The sequence below is a fragment of the Scylla paramamosain genome, chromosome 9 (assembly GCF_035594125.1).
Source record: "Scylla paramamosain isolate STU-SP2022 chromosome 9, ASM3559412v1, whole genome shotgun sequence".
Lineage (NCBI taxonomy): Eukaryota > Metazoa > Arthropoda > Malacostraca > Decapoda > Portunidae > Scylla > Scylla paramamosain.
In genome coordinates, this window is record NC_087159.1 from 14,756,839 (window position 1) to 14,775,000 (window position 18,162).

An 18,162-nucleotide genomic window follows, 5' to 3' on the forward strand; every position below is an offset into this window, starting at 1 on the left:
TAAGCGAAGCGATACAGGAAAACAGGTCGGAAAGAAATACTTAGAGACGGAAAAACTCGAAGGAAACTTACAGGAAAGAAAGAAAATAGATGAAATGAGGTACCCAATTTCTTGAAGCAAGAATGTTAATCACTACAAACAAACGCTTTTAGTCGCGGATTGCAGGTAAAATATTTATCAAGATAGCCTTTAAAAGTCTCTACGTTATTGCAGTCTTTCACGTCTCGAGGAAGCCCATGCCATAGATTTACTACTCGGTAGAAATTTTTTTTTTTTTTTTTATTCATGAGAGTTGAAGGATTTCCCAACAATTTTGCAACCGTTTCCTCTCGTGTAATTTGAAAAATCTATCGTGAAATATTTACTGCAGTCCATGTTATCAATGCCTTTGTTGATTTTAAACTTTTGTATTAAGTCACCTCTTAGTTTTCTTTATGTTAATGGGAACAGATGTAATTCTTTAAGACGCTCTTCGTATGATTTGTTTCTTAGGCTTGGTATCATTTTTGTTACTCTGCGCTGAACTCGTTCCAATTTATCAATGTCTCTCTGGTAACAGGGGCACCATGCTTAAACGGAATACTCCAAAAGGAGACGGACTAAAGAGTTATACAATGTGATGATTGTATCCTTAGATTTATATTCAAAAGATCTGCCGATTAAGAGAGAGAGAGAGAGAGAGAGAGTAGAGATGCAAAGTTTCGGAAGGTGACAAGCAAGAGGTAGAAAACAGGGTGAGAAAAGGAGAGAGGAGAGGCAGAGAGTTTTAATTACTACCTGCCGTGAATGAGCGGGAGAGAGGTAGGTACAAGGAGGGAGAGGGAGAGAGGGAGAGGAAAGGACCCTCGTGCAATATTCCTGACGTTATTTTATTTACTAGGCAAGGCGCCTTGATGTATTTATAGCAGTGGCAAGGGGGAGCAAGATGCAATGGTAGTCATGGTAGAGGTAGTAGTGGCTGTATTATTATTAATGGTGGTAATAGCAGCAGCAGCAGCAGCAGCAGCAGCAGCAGCAGCAGTAGTAGTAGTAGTAGTAGTAGTAGTAGTAGTAGTGGTGGTGGTGGTGGTGGTGGTGGTGGTAATGGTAGTTTTATTGGTGGAGGTGTTGGTGGTGATAGTTGAACGTAGGAGTAATAGTAGTGGTGGTAGTAGTAGTAATAGTAGTAGTAATTATAGTAGTAGTAGTAGTAGTAGTAGTAGTAGTAGTAGTAATGGTGGTCAATCACTCATTCCACATTGTTTCATAATATACAATAAACTCAAATGTAGTGAAATTGAATCCATAACCTAAACTAAAGTAGTACTAAAAGTGGTAGTAGTAGTAGCAGTAGTAGTCTTTATAGTAATAATAATAATAATAATAATAATAATAATAATAATAACAACAACAACAACAACAAAGGTATGCTCTGCGGAGGCAGAAGGAAGGATCGGGTTTAATAACAATAATCTTCACCATCTTATTACTTTCCTTCTCCACTCCTTGTTTTTCTGATGGTTTTTACTCCGTGATTCATTATCAGAAGGGGAACCTTGATCAGATCTCGCTTTGTGTCTTTTGCTCTTTCTATTATTTGATATTTTCACCCGATACCTTCCCCCTCACTATTTTCTTTATTACATTATATACTTCCTTTCCATTGTTATTTTTCTCTGTCCAGTATTTCTCATTTACCATATTTTCTCATAAGTTTCCCATCTCTCTCTCTCTCTCTCTCTCTCTCTCTCTCTCTCTCTCTCTCTCTCTCTCTCTCTCTCTCTTTCCATCTTCAGTAGTCCTCTCTCAGCAGCGAACTTTCTCCAGTGATGTCATGACCTGAAATAATGTTTAGGAGCCTCGAAGTGCACCTCAGGACAAGCGAATGTTTACTAAAATCTGCGTGTTGATCTGGTATAAGCGTTCAAGCCTAAAACTGTATTTACATTGTGACGAAAATATTCATTCGGTGTAAAAGCGGTTCCTGGAAGCATCAGAGAATCTTGACGCTTCCTTTTTTCATTCATGTATGGAAGGAGACGCTCGGAAGGGAGACGGGAGAGGGGAGAGCCACTGCTGTCACTCGCGTAAATCTGGCTTCATTCACAAAAGTGCAACAGGTTCAAAGGAATCCTTGTTCTGCGTGTATGAATAAGTGAAAAGTTAATCTCTTCCGTGTTTAAAGTCAATGATTCTGCCATATGTAATCAAAGGACGTGCAATAAGTGGGTGGTGAGAACAGATTACCGAGGCATTTGTTATAATAAAGCGTGGGGCCGTGGGAAGAGGCGTGACAGGTGAGGTGGGAGGAGGTGGGCGTGGCCAGCCAGGCTCCTCCCACCATCGCCGTCCCACAGGCTGCCTCGTCAGTGATTCTCTCGCTGTCGCCAGAAGAGGACGTGGGCTTGCTTCCTCTGTGACCAGTGAAAACTTATCCAAGTGACTCTAGCTTTTGATCCTCACTCAAGATGTTCTCAAAATTAAATACATAAAAAGTAGTAAGTTTGGCAAACAGTTTTACTTTTGTTTGTCTCAAGTTTATGACTTTTCGTCTCGCACTGGAGGAGTTGTACTTGTGTGCGTGTCTGGCTGCACCGACACACACCTGGAGGCACAAGACACACCTGAACCCTTACACACATCTGGATTTCACATCTACGGGGCACCGGTGTCCGCACTTGATTGCTTCCCGAACTGTGAGTCGTGGCCCTCCCTGCACCAAGGCGCCGCTCATAATTACCCATCATGTGTGGCTTGAGTGACAGGCCGGGGAGGGGTGATTGTCCCTTGGGGAGTGGTGGAGGGGAACCTCATCTGTTGTCATTGGCTGGTGTGGCTCATTATTTTTCAATCTTCTGCCACTTTGTAAAATTTCTTTTGACTCTAGATCATATCGTGGCCTTTGTCTTTACGCTTATGTGCTGTAGTTTTTTACACTTCATTTTCTCTAATTTTTACAAAGGATTGTTTTATATTATTTATTCATGTATGTTTTGTTTTGTTTTTTTTCCTTTTGTGTAACCAAATGGTATTCATTTTGTTTGTAAATTGCATCTTTGTTTTCGTTTGAGTTTTGAAATGATTTCCTTTCCTTCTTACTTCTGTTATCTGACAGAGTGAATCGAATAAATAAATAAGTATATATATATATATATATATATATATATATATATATATATATATATATATATATATATATATATATATATATATATATATATATATATATATATATATATAATTCAAATTTATTTATTTTATCTTCACAAATCAATAGCATTTATTTTGTTTATAAATTGATCATTAACTTTTCCATTTAATTTTAAGGTATGCCCGTTTTAGTGTTGAGTCAGTGAATTCTTTCCCTTTCACCTCCTTTCCCCTTTCCTTTCCTCTCCACATCTTTACATTTCACTTTATTCCTAAATCATATCAAGACTTTTGCACCAACTTCCAAGATATCTATTGTGCATTTTTCCTGCTTATTCCCCGCCGGCCGACCGCAAATAAGAAGGTGTCGGCTCTAAGTGGAAGGATTACAGCTGAGAGTGTTTGTGTGTTGGGCGGTAAAAGGGGAGCTGTGTATCACTTGGCTAAGCTCCTTTTTTAACCCCCGGGGACGAAAATCTATACGCGTGGGCCACGAAAATCTGAGCGTTGGTCTTGAATGATGAATGCTGATCTCCTTCCTCAGACCAAAAGATGAACAGGCAGTTTCCTTCTGGTCTGATTTTTGTTGTTATTCTGGAGCTTCATTTTTTTCTTTTTTTTTTCATTAATTGTTACTATTTACAGACTCCTGTTTTGTTTGCTAGTTTTTTTTTCCCTTTTGTTCATGCTTTTATTCGTATTTTTGTTTCTTCTTCTTCTTCTTCTTCTTCTTCTTCTTCTTCTTCTTCTTCTTCTTCTTCTTCTTCTTCTTCTTCTTCTTCTTCTTCTTCTTCTTCTTCTTCTTCTTCTTCTTCTTCTTCTTCTTCTTCTTCTTCTTCTTCTTCTTCTTCTTCTTCTTCTTCTTCTTCTTCTTCTTCTTCTTCTTCTTCTTCTTCTTCTTCTTCTTCTTCTTCTTCTTCTTCTTCTTCTTCTTCTTCTTCTTCTTCTTCTTCTTCTTCTTCTTCTTCTTCTTCTTCTTCTTCTTCTTCTTCTTCTTCTTCTTCTTCTTCTTCTTCTTCTTCTTCTTCTTCTTCTTCTTCTTCTTCTTCTTCTCCGCATTTTACTTTCTCTCTACTAAATCTCGCCTCTCTTCCCTTGCTTTTCATCACTTTGAGGGATGAAGACCAGAGTACCCATTCTTCTGCCTCTTCTTTTACAAACGGCTGATATATTATTCTCTCCGCAAACACCAATATTTCATAACTTTTCCTTTTTTTCACATTATTTTACTCTTCCCGCATAACACTAGAGGTCATTTCATTCTCTCTCGGAACGTGCGTGAAGTGAGTAAACGTATTTGTGTGTGAGGTGCGTGATCTTTCACTGTGGCTTTTGGTTGCGGTCAGTTGCTCCTTTCACATAAACAGTAGATAAGCTTGTAATTTCTAATCTCCTTGTTTTCTCATAGGGACGCTTAAGATCATAAGAAAATTGGAGAAGCCGCGATAAGCCATCAGGGCTACACGTGGCAGTCCCCGTATGAAACACATCTACCTATATCTAACTATCGTCACCATCCATAAATGTCTAATCTTATTCTAAAGCTTTCTAATTACTCATCACTAACAACATGATTACTGATTTAACCACTATTTGAAAACCATTTTTTTTCGTATTTCCTTTTCTTTTTATCTAACTATCAAGCTTTAACCCTTTATTTCATATTCTATCCTGCTTACCACAGTCAGGTCCTCATGCATGGTTTTTTTTTTCCCATTGAGAGTGCAGAATCTTGTTGAACTATTGGTAGAATCACGAAAACTACTTTGTGATCACCACCTATTGCCGTTACAGCCTGTTAAAAGCTGGACGAAAAAAGAGACGAATGAACGTTTGGAAATACAGTTCACTTATATAGCATAGATTGTTGCATTTGGTTGTATTTGCACGCGATAATGTTGTGATGAGCCTGTCCTGTGATGTGCCAGTGTTGCAAGTTTAACGGTGATGAAACTAACCTTGAACATATTGTGTGTGTGTGTGTGTGTGTGTGCGCGAGAGAGAGAGGGGGGGAGGACTGGTTAGAACAATAATTTCCATTTATTAAGTTTTAAATTAATTGTTGGAGAATAAAAAAGATGACATCGTTTCCAGAGAGAGAGAGAGAGAGAGAGAGAGAGAGAGAGAGAGAGAGAGAGAAATAATTAGAGGATCACAAATCTTCCCTTTTGGTGGCCTGCTTTCCGTCACCAAGCTCCGCCCAGACGTGGCTTTTTGTTCCCGTCCTTGGAGACCCATTGACCTCACAGGAACCAGGCTAAGACTCATTCTCCTCCCAGGGCAAGACTCACTCACCTCTCTGGGCAAGACTCACTCACCTCTCTGGGCAAGACTCATTCACTTCTCAGAGCAAAACTCACTCACTTCTCAGAGCAAAACTCACTCACTTCTCAGAGCAAAACTCACTCACTTCTCAGAGCAAAACTCACTCACTTCTCAGAGCAAAACTCACTCACTTCTCAGAGCAAAACTCACTCACTTCTCAGAGCAAAACTCACTCACTTCTCAGAGCAAAACTCACTCACTTCTCAGGGGAAAACTCACTCACTTCTCAGGGGAAAACTCACTCACTTCTCAGAGCAAAACTCACTCACTTCTCAGAGCAAAACTCACTCACTTCTCAGAGCAAAACTCACTCACTTCTCAGGGGAAAACTCACTCACTTCTCAGAGCAAAACTCACTCACTTCTCAGGGGAAAACTCACTTCTCAGGGCAAGACTCGCTCACTTCTCAGGGGAAAACTCACTCACTTCTCAGAGCAAAACTCACTCACTTCTCAGGGGAAGATTCACCCACTTCTCAAGGCAAGATTCACTTACACAGCTCACATCCTGACTAACAGCACCTCTTTACTGGAGATCATTTAAATCCATCGTCTTGTTCATGCTCAAAAATTATCTTTATATGTTCATAGTATTATTTAACTACGTTTGTTGCAGGCTCGTGTTCTCTCAGGAATATTTCAAAGACCGCTGAGAGGATTAGTCAGGATCTCGAGAATGATTTTTTGCTTTAGTGATGCAGAGTTCTTGTTGAACTATCAATAGAGCAATGAACACACTCTTGGAGACTCACTAACTTCACTAGAGCCTATAGAGAGCAGTTGAAATTAGATGGACCACCGAGATGATTAAGGTAATGAGTCGAGTTCTTGTGGGCGTTTCTTTTTTCTCGTTGACGATGCAGAATTGTTGCTGAACTCTCACCAGATTCATGAAAACATTCTTGAAGATTCTAATAACTTCCCTTTGACCTGTTGAAAGTACAAGTAGTTGAAATTAAACGGGAGGGCGTTTGGGAATAACGAATAAGGATTCTTCGCCCACATGAAAACATCCTGAGAATCGAACTATTACTGGTGACCAATTGATGTACCTCACCTACAAGTCATGCAAAAAAAAATTCTTAAAAGCACTAGTAGTATTTCCCATTTCTCATCATATTTTCGATTAAACGACAACATTTACCAGCAACTGAATATCATCGAACATTGTCAAGGAAGAAGTTCGCTATAAGTTCCTAGAGTTTCAAAACTTTTGTAACATTCTAGTGTAAAAGGTAACATTTATCATGAGTCAAGTATCAAACGTCGTGAAGGGAAATGTAAGAGGCTATTGTAATCCATTCATTCGCTTATTCATTCATTCAGTTAAGAGATAAATGTATTATTCACTTGCGGCGCTGAGGTCCTTCCTTCGTTACGTAAGAAGCGACTCTCGGCCAAGGCTCACTGTCCTGCGGTGACCTTTTGCTGCATGAGAAGTTCCGAAAGGCAAAACTCCCGCTGGTCGAAATTAAAAGTGTGTCATTCAGAGCAGCTCGAGCGATGGGGGACATGAACGCTCAGAATTGGTTTATTATGAGACTGACAACCAAGCAGACAGGTAGACAGACAGACAGACAGGCAAATTGACAGACAGGCGAACAGGAAGACAAACATGCAGGTAGAGAGAGACAGACATAAATAGACCCAGAAAGACTGAGACACAGACAAACAGACAGACAGGGAGACAAATAGACAGACAAGCAGACAAATAGGCAGACAGACAGGTAGACAAATAAACAGACAAATAGGGAGACAAATAGATAGACAGGGAGACAAATAGACAGACAGGCAGACAAATAGACAGACAGACAGGGAGACAAGTAGACAGACAGGGAGACAAAATAACAGACAGGGAGACAAAATAACAGACAGGGAGACAAATAGACAGACAGGGAGACAAATAGATAGACGGAAAAACAGACAGACAAACAGGAAGAGACAGATCAATATACGGACAGATCCAGGTAGCCATACAGACCCTCAAAGACAGACAAATCATGAATGTTAAATAGACATTGATATAAAGAAACAGAGAAAGCAAGCCAGCCAGACAGACAGACAGACAGTTACACTCAGATGGCCAGACAAGAAAGAAGATTACGTTAAGAGCTTTGAAAGACTCGACGATGAAGATATTACATAATCATTTATATTTCCACGTTCTTTTTCCATCACACAATACGACCTTAATTTATTCGATAGCCCGTAACTCTTACACACACACATATACACACACACACACACGGAGAGAGAGAGAGAGAGAGAGAGAGAGAGAGAGAGAGAGAGAGAGAGAGAGAGAGAGAGAGAGAGAGAGAGCCTTGAGGTGTGTGGGAGCAGCAGGTGCCATGGCTACCGGACATAATAAGCCTAATACCTGCCATCACGGGACAAAACTGACGATGATCCTGCAATTTTGGTGCCATTAACCACGCGGTAGTTCAGGTCCTCCCAGCGGCGCCGTAACTAACACTAATCGACCACAAACTTGCAAACTCTGAATGGTCAACTTCTGCAGACTAAGGGACCAGAGAGAGAGAGAGAGAGAGAGAGGTGGGGGGGGAGGGAGAATCTGTGTGCGCGCATGTGTGTAATTGAATATCATGTTTGGGAGAAAAAGAAATATAGGAAGGATAGGATGACACAGACAGATAGACAGGCAGGCAGACAGACAGAGATAGAGAAACGAACTGAGATACTGACAAAGAGAATTCAGCAAATATTTCCACAAACAACGCTTGAAAACTTACTTGCGGTCTGCCGGAGTTTCCTTCTTATTCTGCTTCACTCTTTTCGGCGAGGCTGATGTACCGTGAATGAGCCTGCGTGGTACAGTCACCATGTACCTTGCCGCACCCACCTCCATTGTGTGATGCGTTTTCCCTCTGCCTTTAAGTCTTCTGATCTGCTGACAATCTCCTTACAAAACCTGATAGATTCCGAGCCGACTTGCAAGCTAGAGATTGAAGGAAACCCCAAACAGAAGAAGCGAGTGCGGAATGTTACTCTACTTCCTGGCACGATAAACTTACATCTTACAGGAAAAGATTCGAAAACAGATCAACTTGAAGAATTCTGCGTCTCAGCACCTCTCGTTTGCAGTTCTTTAGCGTCCCTTAAGATCAATCCCCCTCAAGGAAAACATCAGTGGAAAAAGGAAAAGGTTTCTCTGGGCATCCCTATTGCAAAGCGGAAAAGAAGGCATGGCTCACGGTTGCCTCGTCTGCCAATACTATTAGCTGATGCTTCATTAAGGAATACGATCTCAATGTACTACTCAGAAGAGGAACATTCGTATAAATACAGGAAATAAAAAAAAAAAACAGGAAATAACACATGAACTTATTGGAAAGAGTAAAGAATTACTGAGTATATGCGCTTCAACGTAAGGAAAATACTAATACTCAAGGAAAAGACCAACAGAAAAGAGCGACCATAGCCTGCGGTGGGTCATGTTGCAGGAAATACCCACTTGAAGTAATAAGGGTAACAAATTATTTACTGAGCCGGTGTACTTCAATACCAACCCCCACCAGAAAACCATTAGCAGCAGAAGAAAATATGAAGCATGCATTAGTAGATATTACAGAAGACTTTACCCAAAACAAAAGATTAATTAGCACACTTAATGTGCATTATCCTGAAGTTAAAATGTCAAGCCGCTCAGGAAAACCACCCACAAACAGGGAAGGAAAAATGCAGTGTATGGCAACAAATCTTACAGGAAATAAGCCATTGAACTCATAAGAACAACTACTAATTCATTCAGCTACTCAGGATCTCTTGTTTGCATTTCCTCCACGTACTTTTAAACTTCAAGCCACTCAAGGGAAACACCAACAGTAAATAGAAAATACTGAAGCTCTCTCCCGCTCTCTCTGTATCGTGTTCCGTGTACCAGCAAAGGAGGAGGCGAGGCCGAAGGGATGCTGCCAGTAAATATCGACACCTGGATCTACCCACGCCCCTCCTCACCCTTAATGCTCCCCTAAAGCTCAGGGCCACCTTGAAAAGTCCAGCAGTTTGATGTCTGAGGAATTTCATTGCTGATTTACTTGTGGCTTGCTTACTTATGATTTAGAAAGATTTTTTTTTTTTTTATCAGTAACTTATCATTTTAAAAACGATACCATTAGGAGGTAAGAAAGCTTTCATTTTGCATTTATGTCCTCATATAATTTTTACGGATACAAAAAGAGAAAGGAGATTAATAACTTTTCTTCATGGCCATTTGGAAGAAAGCGTAGAACTCCATCCCTGATTGTAGACTATAGGTGAGTTTCGAAATATACTAAATGAAAAAAAAAAAAACGTAGAGACCAATATTTCTAACTTCATCCCTTGTTATTTACAGAAAGACAAATTATTTTCAACTTTTACATAGTTTTCAAACGATACTAAACAAACAAATAAAGCGCAGAGTGAAAAAACAAACTTCATTCTTTTCATGGAATTTCAGAGAAAACGCAAACATGCCTTCCTCCTCGATGACTCCACATAATTTTTCAGGGAACACTTAAAAGACTGAAAAGTGTCGGGAACATATACGCTTTCCTCTTTACTTTACAACCGAGCTCCTTTATACCTGAGAAGCATCCTTTGGCACTCCTCCTCCCTTCACAGCCAGAGTACGCTTTGAAATTCCACTATGTAACATGAATATTGCGTTTCCCTGACTGCAGTGCCTTTGTTTTGGCACCGGGCGCGCCAGCAGTGTACGGAGCGAGGGTACAAACTGCAGGAAGTGTTGGCTCCTAAAAATTGTGGCTGATATTCAGAGATTTCCCTTTGTTTACCACTTACGATACACACACACACACACACACACACACACACACACACACGTACCTCGTTGTGTTATTGTGCACCAGTCGTCTTATATTCCAGTTATTCGAACGCTCCTTTGTTGAGTGTGTGTGTGTGTGTGTGTGTGTGTGTGTGTGTGTGTGTGTGTGTGCGCGTGTGTGTGTGTGTGTGTGTGTGTGTGTGTGTGTGTGTGTGTGTGTGTGTGTGTGTGTATGTATGAATGGATGAGTTGGTAATTACTGAGACTGTTTGCTCTGTAAACATCAGATACATAAACAAACAAACGAAGATAAAGATGATTATCTCGGTTTTTTCCTTCCCTTCCCGTATCTCAGTTCCATTGGGTAGCTCGTATTTTAAGCTACAGAGTTGTTGGGTAAACGAAACGTGTTCCTTGCAGTTTCTTTCTATCACTTTTTATTGGGATCTCTATTCAGTTATTTACATACTGCAGAAAAAAAAAAGTTAGGAAAATTTTGAAAAGTATTTATTTTTTTTTTTTTTACTTAGTTATTTGCACACCACTGAATAAACAAAAAAATGAAAGCTAATGAAAGTACGTGTATTTATGTAGTAATTTTTCTTGTTCGATATTTACGTGCCACAGAACTATTAAGAGAATGAAGAATCCTACTAAAGGCAAATGTATCTATTTATTCTTTACTCAGCTATTTATATTCCACAGAAAGTAAAAACGAGAAAAAGTACATGTTCATTATTCTTATTTATTTTATCACCAGGAAACAAAAAAAGAAAAAGTTGATAAAAGCAAATACATTTGTTAATTCTCCACTTACTTATTTACATTTCACAGAAAATTAAACCGGGAAACGTTGTAGTAAAGGCACTTGTATTTATTCATTCATGTATTCATCACTTTGCACACATTCTCTTGTATGTTTAGTCCCTGTAACGCGTCCTTAAGAGTACCGTGAAATAGTTGCAATTATTATTTTTTTTTTTATTTCTATCATTTTCATGTATGTTGGAAGGGAAGCTCACCATGCGACTGGACATGGCGGAGTTAATCAACCTTAACTGAGCACCCGAATGGATAATCAACACGCTTATTACCGAAGTCCCCGCGCTTATTACCGAAGTCCCCGCGCGGCAAATTAAAACCATGTTTTTTCTCATGTACGGCAGGGTCACCTTTATGAAGCTGACAACTTCCGGGGCGCCGAGAGGTTAATGATTATACTCGAGATATTTAATTTACAGCTTCCCATCACTCAATGTTTTGTTGTAGTTAGGAAAATGTCCCGGATTGATGTGGTTTTGTTAAGGGTTGGTAAATGTTGGTATTAGATTCGCCCTTGCACTTGGAGGAAATCTGAAAGACAAGAGGACCTCAAGAAAATAATGGAAATTAAGCTTACATCTCTTTGTCTGGGGAAATTTATCAGAGAAGCGCTCGAGGTGTAGATGGCACTTAAATCCTTGTCAGTCTTAGCAAAATTATTAGAAAGCCAAAAAAAATCAAAGGCACCTTAAAGACCTTAAGAAAATAAGTTAAGATTTCTTTTTGGTGTGGGAAAATTGATCAGAGAAACATTAAAGGTGTAGATCACAATTAGTTTTTTGTTAACCATAGGTAAGTTTTCATAAAGACAGAAAAAGGTCTTGGAAATAGAAAAATGATAATGGATTTATTTCTTCTCAGCCTTGAAAAAAATAGGAAAGCGAATTCGTAAAAAAGTAGCCATTATTTTTTTTTCCCACGCAAGGACAAATCAGAAAATAAAAAAAAAAGAGTTGTTTCAGAAAGGTTATTGATACTCCCCAATTAGGATCAAGGAAATAATAAAAAAAAATTCTACTTTTCTCTCAGCCTTCGCCAAGGAAAAAAAAAAGTGAGGGAGGGTCACTGAAAAAGATCACAGGCATTACTTTTGCGTGTCAAATTCGAGGATAATGATTCCTCCACTTTTCTCCCACATAACTTTTTTCCTCTTCTCTCCCAACCCTTCCTTCCTTTCCCTCCTCTCTCATACTCACTCTCTCCCTCCCTCATTCACTCCTTCCATCAGTTCTTATATCCTCTCTCGCTTCCTCATCATTCCAAATTCACTATCTCCACTGCATGTGTTTTTATCATCATTTCCCCCCGCCTATCTTTCCCCCTTTCTTTCCCTCCATTTCCCTCACATTACCTCCCTATTTTCCCTTCCCTCACTCCTCTCCTCTCATTTCCCCCTTCTGAACGCCAATCCTACGTTCTGCATATATTACCATCACTTTCCTCGCTTTCCTCATTTTTCCATTTTGTCTAGAGTGATTTTATTCTTTTCTTCTCTTTTTTTTTTTCTCTTCGTCGATGTTTTTATTTTATTCTTTCTCTTTTCTGTACGACCGATCCCGCGTATCTGAAGCTTCACTTGTTTTATTTCTTCTCTTCCTCTTCGTTTTAAAACTTTGACTAAGGACCCCAGCCGCCTCTCTTTTTCTTTTTTTCTTTCCTTTTCTTGCTTTGTTTTTTTTTATTCTATCCTTCCTCTCTTCCTACTTCCTTCACTCACTAATTTTTCTTACAATTTTTATTTTGTCTTTGCTTCCTTCATTCATTGTTTTTTTTCTTTCCCTGCTTCCTTCATTCATTGTTTTTTTTTTTCTTCCTTTCTTCTGCTTGTTCTTCCCTTCCGTCCTTCCTTCGTTCTCCCATCTCCCTCTTTCTTTTTCTTTCTTTTCTGCGTCCTTTCTTACCATTTTCCTAACTTTCTCCCTTCTTTTCCTTCCTCCCTTCCTTCCACTCTCGCCTCACCTTCCATACTTCATTCACTCCCTCCCTCCTTTTCTTTCCTATAACTGAGTCAGAAGTTAAAATTGGTGTAAGAAGCGGAGGAACACTATTTTTTTTTTTTTCTTAAGGCTTTTGTTTTCGTAAATCAGTATTGCATTAAGTGTCAAAAAGAGCAAATGATAAAATGTACACTCGTGATTATTCATTGGATATTTTTTTTTCTTTTGTCGATGAAAAGAAAAAAAAAGATGAAAAAAAAGGTAAACTATTAACTTAACTCTCAGGGAAGTCTGTGAATGACGAGGAAGGAAGGGAAAAGAAAAGTCGTGTCATAATCTACGTGTTAATACAGATGAAAAATTTATAATAATATGATAACGAGGCATTTTTTTTTTTGTATTGCTATTTCTCTCTCTCTCTCTCTCTCTCTCTCTCTCTCTCTCTCTCTCTCTCTCTCTCTCTCTCTCTCTCTCTCTCTCTCTCTCTCTCTCTCTCTCTCTCTCTCTCTCTCTCTCTCTCTCTCTCTCTCTCTCTCCAGCTCCTCCAGCTCCCTTCTCTTTCCTTTCCCTTACTTGGCACCTCTCACGTCCCCTCATCTTATCGCCCACATCATTACCCTTCTTCCTTCCCTTCACTTTCCTCTCATTCCTTATATAAACCTACTCCCTCCTCCTCCTCCTCCTCCTCCTCCTCCTCCTCCTCCTCCTCCTCCTCCTCCTCCTCCTCCTCCTCCTCCTCTTTCTGCTTCTATGCTATCTTAGCCTCTTTTCCTTTCCTCACGTCTTTACTTTTGTGTCTCCGTGCCACTTCTTCCTTCGTTTTCCTTTCTTTTCTTTTTATGGTTCTTCTCTTATCTTATACTCCGCTTTACTTCCTACTTCTGTGTTTCTTTTTATTCTTTCTCGTCTCCTTTTCTTTATATATTTTCTTTTCTTCCATTCATTCTTTCTTTACTGACTCCCTCTTTTCTCGTTTTTTTTTTTAATTCGTAACCTGTCCATCTTTCTCCTCTCCTACTCCCCTCCATCCATCGTTTCCTCCATTTATTCCATTCATTCTTTCTTTCCTGACTTCCTCCGTGCCATATTGTTTTATTCCAGCCTTCTCTCCTCTTCACTTCCCCTCCTCCTCTTCTTCCTCCTCCTCGTTGTCCATTCTTCCTTCCTGTCTTTCATTCTCTCTTTCTCTGACTTTCGCTTCGTATTTTTCTTCCATTCCATCCTTCTCTGTTTTTTGTTTACCTTTCTTCCTGGTTCCCTTTCTCTTTTTCATTCTTTTATTTCCCTTTTTCTTTCCCTCCTTCCTTCCTTCATTCCTTCATTCCTTCTTTTCTTTCCTCCATTTCTTTAATTTATTATCTTCTTTCATTTTAGATTTCCTAGCATTTTTTACTCCTTTTCTCGTGATTACCTTCTTTTCTTCCTTCCCTCAATTTTTCTTCCCTTCTTTAAATCCCTTCTTTTTTTATCTCCCTCCCTTCCTTCTTCCTGCTTTCCCTTCCTTAAAACGCTACTTCCCTTAACTCCACACTGTAATTCCTTGTCCTTTTATTTTTAACCTCATTTCTCCTTTCATTTCTCTTTCTTTCAAATTCCCTTTTTTTTTCTAGCCTCCCTCCTTTCCTTCCTTCCCTTTTCCCATCTCTTAAATCCTCCGTCCCTTTCTTTCATCACTTTTCATTCTTACCTTCCTTCCCTCATTCTCTCCTTATATTCTTTCATCCTTCAAATCCCGCCTCTCTCTCTTTCAACACCCGTCTTTTTCACCATCTGTTGTTCGTAGTAGTGAATTTTCGTTATTTATGTGATTTTATTCAGTTCCGGAGTTCATTTTGATTGTTTTTTTTTTCTTCTTTGCTCAAATTCCTCGTGATAGTAATTCGTTTAGTCTTATTGTTGTTGTTGTCATCCTCCTTTTCTTTTTGACCTCTTTCCTTCTTTTCCTCCGTCTGTCTCTAAAATCCTTCTTTTTTCTCACCTCCCTCCTCCTTTTCCTCCCTCCACCAGACTCCTCCTTCAAATTCCTCCTCCTTTTCTATTAAGCCTCTCCTTTCCCTCCTTTTCCTCTCTCCCACAAATTCTTCCCTCCTTCAAATCCCTTCTTTCCAGTTTATCCTCCCTCATTTTTTCCCTCCTCTCTCTCTCTCTCTCTCTCTCTCCTCTCTCTCTCTCTCTCTCTCTCTCTCTCTCTCTCTCTCTCTCTCTCTCTCTCTCTCTCTCTCTCTCCCTCTCTCTCTCTCTCTCTCTCTCTCGAATCTTCCTCCCCCTACACATCACGTCTCGTGGGGAGCAGGAGTGACGCCCGCCACACCCTCGGCGCGTCCCTCTCCCTTCCTCTCTTCGTTATGGGCCTTTGACGCACCTTTGGGGAGACACCTCTCCTGCCCCTGATAGAGTTATGTGGTGGTAGTGGCGGTGGTGGTAGTAGCTTTGGTAGTGGTGGTGGTGGTGGTGGTGGTGTGGTATTGGTGGTGTTAGTAGTAGAAATGTAATAGTAGTAGCACAGTTGTATTTTTTTGTCCTTAGTAAGTTTCCTTTACGCGTGAAAAGTAGAACATAAAGAACATAAAAAATGAGGATAGCTGCAAGAAGCCATTAGGTTTACACGTGGCAGTCCCTGTATGAAATGTACCTACCTATTTCCATTATTATTCCCATCCATAAATCTGTCTAATCTTGTTTTTAAAGCTTCCTTATTACTCAGCACTAATAACTTGATTACTGAGCCCATTCCATTCACTAACCACTCTATTCGAGAACCAGTTCTTTCATATCTCTTTTTTTAGATCTAATTTTTTTTAAGCTTGAACTCATTATTTCTTGTCCTATCCTGATAACTGATCCTGAGAAATTTGCTTACGTAGCAGTAGTTGTACTAAGTAGTAGCTGTTGTACGAAGTTGTTGTCGTAGTAGTGGTAGTAGTAGTAGTAGTAGTAGTAGTACTAGTAGTAGTAACAGCTGTGGTAGTAATAGTAGTAGTAGTAGTAGTAGTAGTGGTGATAGTAGTAGTAGTAGTAGTAGTAGTAGTAGTAGTAGTAGTAGTAGTAGTTGTAGTAGCAACACCAACAACAGTAGCAGTAGAGTAAGCTAACCAAAACTCTGTGACGCAAAGCAATACTGATACAAGTTTGCTGATTGGCCAGTGGTTTTTATAGAGTTCACCTGATTGCCTGATGCATATTCCACATTTTGATCGATATTCAATACCTCACACTATGCAGTACACACAGATTGTATTGTTTTATTTCCAGCCACGTGCGAGCAAATCATATTGTTATTCTGTTCACGGTCACATGATTTTTTTTATAATTTTGTTTCCAATCATACACGAAAAAGAATGTGTTATTATCGTATTTCTAGGCATACATGATACAATTATATTTCTATTTTTTACCGCAGTTACATGCCATACAATCCATCACGAATGTATGTGTACCTTCACACATTGCGCCTTTTAATAGCAGATAAAATAAACATAACCAATTACTCCAGGTGAAGTCAGTAATTAGTGTACCTGACGATGGTTGATAAAACCTATCAAAGTTAAAGACTGGAAGGAACAAGGATAAATGTGTAAATGAGTTAAAATTTGAAGAGGAAAGAAAATATCAAATTCATGTAAAAGACAATTCAAACAAACCAGAAGGAGGACGTGGACGAGTCTCTCTCTCACGTGAATGTAACTGATTCCAGTCCATATTTAGTTCAGCGCAATGCAACTGTTTATTTTCTCGCCTGGTCATATCTCATACCAATTAGACGTGAATGGAGAGAAAAATGGTCCAATTAATTTAACAGCAAAAAATATAATGCATATATATTAGAGAGAGAGGAGCAGAAATGAACATGTGCGAGAAAAAGCAAAGATGAAGAGAACGAAGACAGGGAAAGTATTCATGCAAATATTCTGTTATGATGACCTATTGTCTGGTGACGTTAGATAATTACATCATTAAGCTGCCACGTTGTTAATGGGCAATATGCTTCTAATACACCATGATTACCGGTAATAAGACAAATATTATCTGTACCGTCAAAGGAAACAAGGCAAGTAAGTTACAGAATATCGAATATATAATGTAGCCACACGTAAGTGCAAGTCAGACAATGTGAGGGAATGTGTTGATATGAACAATTCTTTATTAATACAACTGCAACTCTCAACTACCTTGTGCCATAATTTCACTCGTCTATTCATTTACTCACTCTACATACTCATTGATTTACTCCATTTACTCGCTCATTCACTCACTACAACTCTGAATCATGCTCCTAAATGCACTTCCTTCTCCTCCTCACCCACTTGCTCACTCATTCCTCAATAAGAAATTGTCACCATCACCTCTACCTTCCTCACTCATCATCATCCTACTAAAGAAAAAGAAGAGCACAAAAATCAACACCAGAAATCATAAATTCACATTCTACAACACAAACACATGGAAAATAAACAAAATCATAACTAAATAGATAAATAGATAAATTTTCAAAAATCATTATAAAGATCACCATCGAGTTCACATGATAACCTGACTCTAATGAAACATATATTCAGGAAAACTTTCCAGGCACGTGTTCATAATTACAGAGGCATGTGTATTCGTAATCAAGGCGAGTGTGGCGCGACATCTGTAGGCGTAATCAAGTTTACTCGAGTACCATCGAAGGAGCTTGTCATCCGAGTACTGGGAGCGAAACTTAATTTTGTGTTAGGGGGAGGACAACAGGGGGGCGAAATGAAGGTAATACTACAAGAAGAAAAAATATGCAAGTCGTATGAGTAAAGATGTAATAAAAGATAAATAAATAAAAGGATTTCTGAACAGGTACTGAAGAAAGGAAAAAAAATAGTAGAGCTAAAGGTAATGTTGGGATTATAGCTAATTAAGATAGATGAATAATCATCATAGGTGGATGAATAAACGTGGTTCTAAACTAGTACTGAAAGTAAATACAAAATATGAATAAATAAATATGAAGAATGTTACAGGAATAATTATATGATTAAAATATATATCCGGTATGAGAAAAAAAAATTGTGTCAGAATTTCAAAACCCAAAGAAGAAAAGAAAAATAAATTGCTCAAGAGTGTAATAAGAGATAATGATAAAAAAGAAAAGAAAAAATATAAAGTGTTGAGAATGAAAAATAAGAGGCAGAAA

General features: G+C 39.0%; 1 protein-coding gene across 4 annotated transcripts in view; it reads left to right on the forward strand.

The window, feature by feature from the left end:
- The window catches only part of LOC135103657 (neuropeptide CCHamide-2 receptor-like), a 292,047-nt gene that overhangs the window by 156,400 nt on the left and 117,485 nt on the right, over positions 1-18,162 (forward strand). Inside the window, exon 1 of one of the 4 annotated variants that reach the window (XM_064010211.1) lies at positions 1,934-2,477. The exons of the other annotated variants lie outside the window; for them this stretch is intronic. The gene's annotated coding sequence lies outside the window, so the exon portion shown is untranslated. Of the gene's footprint in view, positions 1-1,933; positions 2,478-18,162 lie in introns of those variants that run through there. 4 annotated transcript variants of the gene reach the window in all.